The sequence below is a fragment of the Cornus florida genome, unplaced genomic scaffold (assembly GCF_030987335.1).
Source record: "Cornus florida cultivar Cherokee Brave unplaced genomic scaffold, ASM3098733v1 CherokeeBrave_3.0.0_Hap2_Chr05, whole genome shotgun sequence".
Taxonomy (NCBI): domain Eukaryota; kingdom Viridiplantae; phylum Streptophyta; class Magnoliopsida; order Cornales; family Cornaceae; genus Cornus; species Cornus florida.
Genome location: NW_026775575.1, coordinates 43222724 through 43228909, shown reverse-complemented (window position 1 = coordinate 43228909; position 6186 = coordinate 43222724). Strand labels below are relative to the sequence as shown.

Below are 6186 nucleotides of genomic sequence, written 5' to 3'. Positions count from 1 at the left end.
CTTCCCGTGCTTAAACAGAGGGATACTCAATTGGTTCCTCTTGTGAAGGAGAATCAGTTGCCATAGGAGTGGAAGAGGTATCTCTTGGAGCATTAGAACCTCCTTAGGGTTCTCTGATGACAATGCCCATTCTGGGCCTCTTGGGAGGCTTTGGATGTGAAACCCCTTTGCCTTTAGCTTCTTTAGAGAGTTTTGGTGCCATTTAATTCACAAATATTTTTGCTTTGAAGCTTGCAACTTCTTTCAGGAATTCTATCAAACACTTGTATGTAACCCCAAAAGTGTTATAGAATGAGCTTGAATTGATCTTCAATCTTCCACAAAAATAAACAACAAAGCAAGGATATAATCCGAAGTACAAATTGAAGCTTCAAACAACCCAATAATCTAATTACTTAACTAATCCTCGAAGTTTTCCAATCCTAAACTCCAAATTCATATTCAAACCCAATTTCAAACTTTCAATCTTCAAGTTTCCAATCTTTGTTTTGCAATCCCAAAATATGCAATGGAATGAACAATATATGTCATGGAATGATGAACAAGATGTGAAACATATGTATATGATGTATATGTATATGAGCTTATCTGAGAAGTTAAGAGTTGTGAGCAAAATTCGTACCAAGAGAAAGCAAAGTGCCAAACAAATAAGCAACAAACAGTTTTAAAAAAGCCCTATCACGCAGCCTTGAACCGGTTCAGCCAAAGTGGAACCGGTTCAAGACTAGCAGTCCACTTTGGTTGAACCAATGGACTTCCTGAATCGGATCACACTTTCTTAAACCGATTCAAAACTCACAGCCCTTTTTAAAAAAAAACTTCTTTTCTTTTTTTAGAATTTTTTTTTTAAACACTCAGTGATTAAAATAAACATCAAAAAAAATCTAAAAACTAAAAATCAAAAATCTTTTTGAATTTTTTTATTTATTTTAAACTCAACAAATCATCGATCATTAAAATCATCCAATCAACACTGGTGTCATCGTGAACCAACAAGTTAAAATGCATTAAAGAGTGGCCGAATTTGAATTTGTAAAGTGCCACTACTACCTCTAACTACTAATATAGATAGGGTGAGCAGGGATCGTCCCAAGGGATCGGAAGCGTACTTTTACTTGGAAACAAGGTCGGATTAGTAGGTTGAGTAATCAAAAGGTGGTTTGATTGGTTAATTAAACTACAATTTTAAATTAAATAAAAGTAATGTAGAACAACTAAAGTAAGTAAAGTATAAAGAAATAAGAAAGAGATATCTTGGGACTTAGAGGTCACCGCTAAACACCATCTTCCTAGACACTCAATGTGCAATAAATGAGAGGGTTTGTATGTTGCAATACTAGTGTGTGATTGATTGAATCAACAAGCATAGATGACCATTTAAGCATACATTGTCTAGACAAACTAATGAATAGCACAATATATCAAATTAAGCCATTGTTCCTTCCTTTAAGCTCACAATCAAAACACATCAACAAACTAAGAAATATACTACTTGCATTCATAAGCATGAAACATCAAATAACAAGCATGGATTGTCCTCTCATCTAGGAAAGTAAGGCAAATACACTACAACTAAGCTAGGGACATGAAAATTAAACTAAGGAAGAGGCATAATCCATCAAGAAATAAGTATAAACCATCAAATAATCCATAAGAGTATTCTATTTAAGCACCATGCTTTGACAATCTCTAGATTCATAACATTAACACATATAGACATGCATTAATATCACAAAACCTAGAGATAAACACATGAACATCTAATTCTAGCATATATAGATATATGAATAGAATGAAATGATCATTTGGAAGTATTAAATCATATTATTTATTATAAAAATAGGATTCATTTATAAATCAAATGTCAAGACAAAAATTACAACACAAATCCCCTCAAAATACAAATCTTCAAAGTCTAGGAGACATGCCTAGGGCTAACTCTAGCCCCAAGAAGATGTTTAGCCACTCATTAATGTAGTCATCCAACCCTCAAAGGCTATCTCCATGGTAGGAATGCTCTTCTTCTCCTTGATAAAAACCCTAGATGAGTGGAAGAACTCCCAAATGGTGTGTATCTGATGAGCGCTGAAAAGTGCGTATTTAAACCCCTTAAGCTTAGGCATTCTAGTACCTTTATCTATTTTACTTTACTATTTTAGATTGATTTCGTATTATCTTCATTTTCAGGCACTTATCCCGAAAATAAGCTAACTCAGCCAAATAAGAGCAGAAATGAAGCAATTCTGGGATGAATCAAAGAAAGGAGCCAAGTGGAAGAAAAAGGAAGAAAAAGGTGAAAATCAACATCTTCGATCGATCTCAGATCAAAGTTCGATCAATCCAACATGATCGATCTCAGCACTTTAAGATGGATTAAAGCCAAGATGACATTTTCAGAGATCTCGAAAGTTCGATCGATCCAACATCATTCTTTGATCGATCGAACTACCTTGTTCTTATCTAAATGATTGATCTTATCTAATTGTACCACCTTACCAACCACTTTTTTCCTTTTCCCAAAAATATCTTCGAAATATCTCAGATTTGTTTGTATCCAAAAAGTGCCACCATTGAGGATCTATCCAACTTCAATTCGATAGATCTCAGCCATATTCGATCGATCCAAGTCCAAGGTTCGATCAATCGAACTTCCTCCAGTGCGAAAAAGTTAAATTTCCAGCTCACAAAAAGTTGTCCTTTATCCAATCATTGGGGAATATTTGTTGTACGACCCTAGCTTATTTTGGGTGTCATTTGACCTACCTATATAAGGATAAGGATTACTTTTTACATCATATCACATCATATTATATCATACCTTATAGAACTCTTGGAGAGGAAGCTTAAAGGAGGAGGAGGCTAGAGACACCATTGGAGACTCTTCATTAACCAAGGAGCAAATCTCTACCATGGAGTTAGCCCTTGAAGGTTGGAGAAGCACTACCATGAGTGGCTAGACATCCTCTTGGGGCTAGAGTTAGCCCTAAGCATACTTTCTACATCTTGATTTTGTGTATTATTGAGGGATTAGTATTGTAATACATGTTTTGGCACTTTTATATATATAGATCTTGTTTATTCAATGATTTGTGTGGTTTAATGCTTCCAATTGATCATTTCATTCTATTCATATGTCTATGTATGCTAGAATAGATGTTTATATGTTTGTCTCTATTTCTTGTGTTATTGATGCATGTCTATGTGTATTAATGCCATAGATCTAGAGATTGTCAAAACATTGTGCTTAATGGAATGCTCTTGTAATTTTCTTAATGGTTCATGCTCATTTCTTGATGGATTGTGCCTCTCCCTTAGCTTAATTAGTTTAATTTCATGTCATTAGCTTAATTGTAGTGTAGTGGTAGCATAGTTGTTAGATGGGAGGACAATCCATTCTTGTTGTTTGATGTTCCATACTTTTGAATACAAGTAGCATATGTCTCTAACCTTGTGGTATATTTGTCTTGTGAGCTTAATGAAAGAATTAATGACTTGCTAGATATATTGTGCTTTTCACATGCTATTTAGACAATAAATACTTAATTGTTAGATATATTATGTTTTTCACATATTTCTTAGACAATATATACTTAATTGGTCACCCTTGCTAATTGAATCAACCAAACACACACACACACATCAATATTGCAACACACATTTCCCTCATTAGTCATTTGTTAAGGGTGTAGAAAAGTATTATTTAGTGGTGACCTCTAAACCCTAATATCTCTCTCTTACTTATTCTTTATTGCATTCAATTATTTAGTTTAATTTGTTCTCTAGTTTAATTAACCAACCAATTATTTGTTTGATCACTCGACCTACTAACCCTAATAGTGATTCCACAACCAAATTTGACTCCAATCCCTTGGGACGATCCCTACTCACCGTAACTATATTTTTAGTGAAAGTAGTAGTGGCTTTTACAAATGTAAAACTTGGCCCTCGCCTTAATGCACACTCTTAAGCTTATGGTGTTGGATGGCGAAGCACCATCAGTTTTTGGCACCATTGCCGGGGATTAGGCAACGTCATATTTATGGAATTCATTAGGAATTAGTACTCTTTTGATCGTGTCTTTACTTTGTTTTTATTTTTCTTTTGATTACTTATTGTGTTTATTCATCTTTGACAAGGAGCAATGAGCTAGAAAGCAAACAAATGAGCATTCAAGCAAAGGAGCTAAGCAAAAAAGGAAAAATGCTAAAAATTTAAAAAAAAAAAATTTACTAAGCTAAGCTATAAAGTTGGAGTTGAAGTGCTAAAGGACCTTTGTGAGACTTTCTTTATTCAATCCCTTAGTTAAATCATCGGCCCACGTGGAGGCTTGTTTTTAATTTCTTAGACAAATCATGAGCCCGCGTGGAGGCATTCTTAATTGTTCTTTGCATCATTATTGTTAAAGCATAGGAGTATGGGTTAAGTGTTTGTGGAGGAAGTTTCATTGAATTGTTGTGAAGGCGAAGTGTTTGTTCATTCATTGTGTTTATGTGTTTTTACATTGTGTATGCATGGTCATAGATCACTAAGACTAACTCTTGTCCCTCTTGATTTGCATCTTGAATCCGTAGTTAGAAATCCTAGGGGAAGAGGAAGTTCTAGTTCTACCCAATCCATTACATCAATGGAAGGCCATAATGAAGAGCATGTGGAAGACCTTGGTCACATTGACCAACAAGGTATCCTCCATCCAAATGTGCATAATGAGAACATGCAAGCACCATTAGACATGCCTAGGCCATTCATTCACCAACCATAACAACAACAAGACCAAGTTCCATTTGGAATGCCAAGGCCAATGTATACTCCACAACCTCCCATCATTCAAGGAAATCAAAATCAAAGTGCCCATGTTGCACCTCAAATTGCTAATCCTCCACTTACTTTAAGAGATCACTATGTGCTTAATGAATACAATGCACCCAAATACATTCAATTGCCACCATTTAGAGCACATCACTATGAAATTAAGCCACAAACCATTCAAATGCTTCCTAACTATCATGGACTTCCAAGTGAAGAACCTTATAAGCATTTGGATGAGTTTCTAGAAGTATGTTCCACCGTAAAATATACGGACATGCTGGAAGAGGTATTAAGACTCAAACTTTTTCCATTCACCTTAAAAGACAAGGCAAAGTATTGGTTTAACAATCTTAGGCCTTTTTCAATCACTTCTTGGACAGAATGCAACAAGAATTCTTGAAGAAGTACTATCCGGTTTCTAAGACCAATGCCATGAGAACCTCAATTCGGTAATTTTCACATAGGGATGGAGAAACGTTTCATGAGGCATGGGAACGCTTTAATGAATTGCTTAGGAAATGTCCACATCATGACATGCCCAAATGGCAATTAGTTTAATATTTCTTTGAGAGCTTATCGGACAATTACAAAGGCATGGTTGATGCTTCTATAGGTGGCTTATACATTGATAGGTATGAGGGTGATGTGTGGCGTCTTTATGAGAGCATGAGTGAAAATTCTTTGCATTGAATATTATAATCCAAGAATGGTAGAAATTCACAAGGTAGGAAGAGTGTTGGCTTACATCAAGTCGACCATTCAAATGAAATAGCTACCGAAATGAAGTCTTTATCTCAAAGGTTTGATCAATTTTTTATTAACCAAAACTCAGCGAACCAAGTATCTTTCTTCTTTAACCATTCTCATCGTGCATCAAATGAAACATGTATGACTTGTTCTAGTGTTCTTCATTCTACTTCTCATTGTCCTCACGGACAAGTGCAAAATGAACCTAATGAACAAGTCAATGCAGCTTTTGTGAACCAAGGGAACAATCCTTATGGTACTCATTATAATCCAAGTTGGAGAAATCATCCGAATTTCTCTTAAAAAAACCAAGGAGAGGGCTCAAACCCTTCCCAAGGCGGTTTTCAAGGGAAGTACATTCCACCTCCACTTCAAAACCAAGGATCCCAAGGTTATAGACCTTATTAATCACAAGGGAAACAATTTGCTAACTCTCATTTTCCCAACCAATCTTATTCCCAAGGAAATGCTAGAAGTCCCGCCTTTGAAGAAAAAGTTTTGAATGCTTTGGGCACTCTTGAGGCACACACACAATTGTTTCATTCCCCACTCTCAATCTATTGCGAAGCTAGAAACCCAAGTAGGGCAAATAGCAAGCACTCTTAATGCAAGAAAGAAGGGAAAGATGCCTAT

At 35.5% G+C, this 6186-nt stretch overlaps 1 pseudogene; it reads right to left on the bottom strand.

Annotated features, from left to right (window-relative positions):
* Positions 1-5243: 5243 nt before the first annotated feature.
* Positions 5244-5342, bottom strand: LOC132310610 (small nucleolar RNA R71; annotated as a pseudogene).
* Positions 5343-6186: the final 844 nt, after the last annotated feature.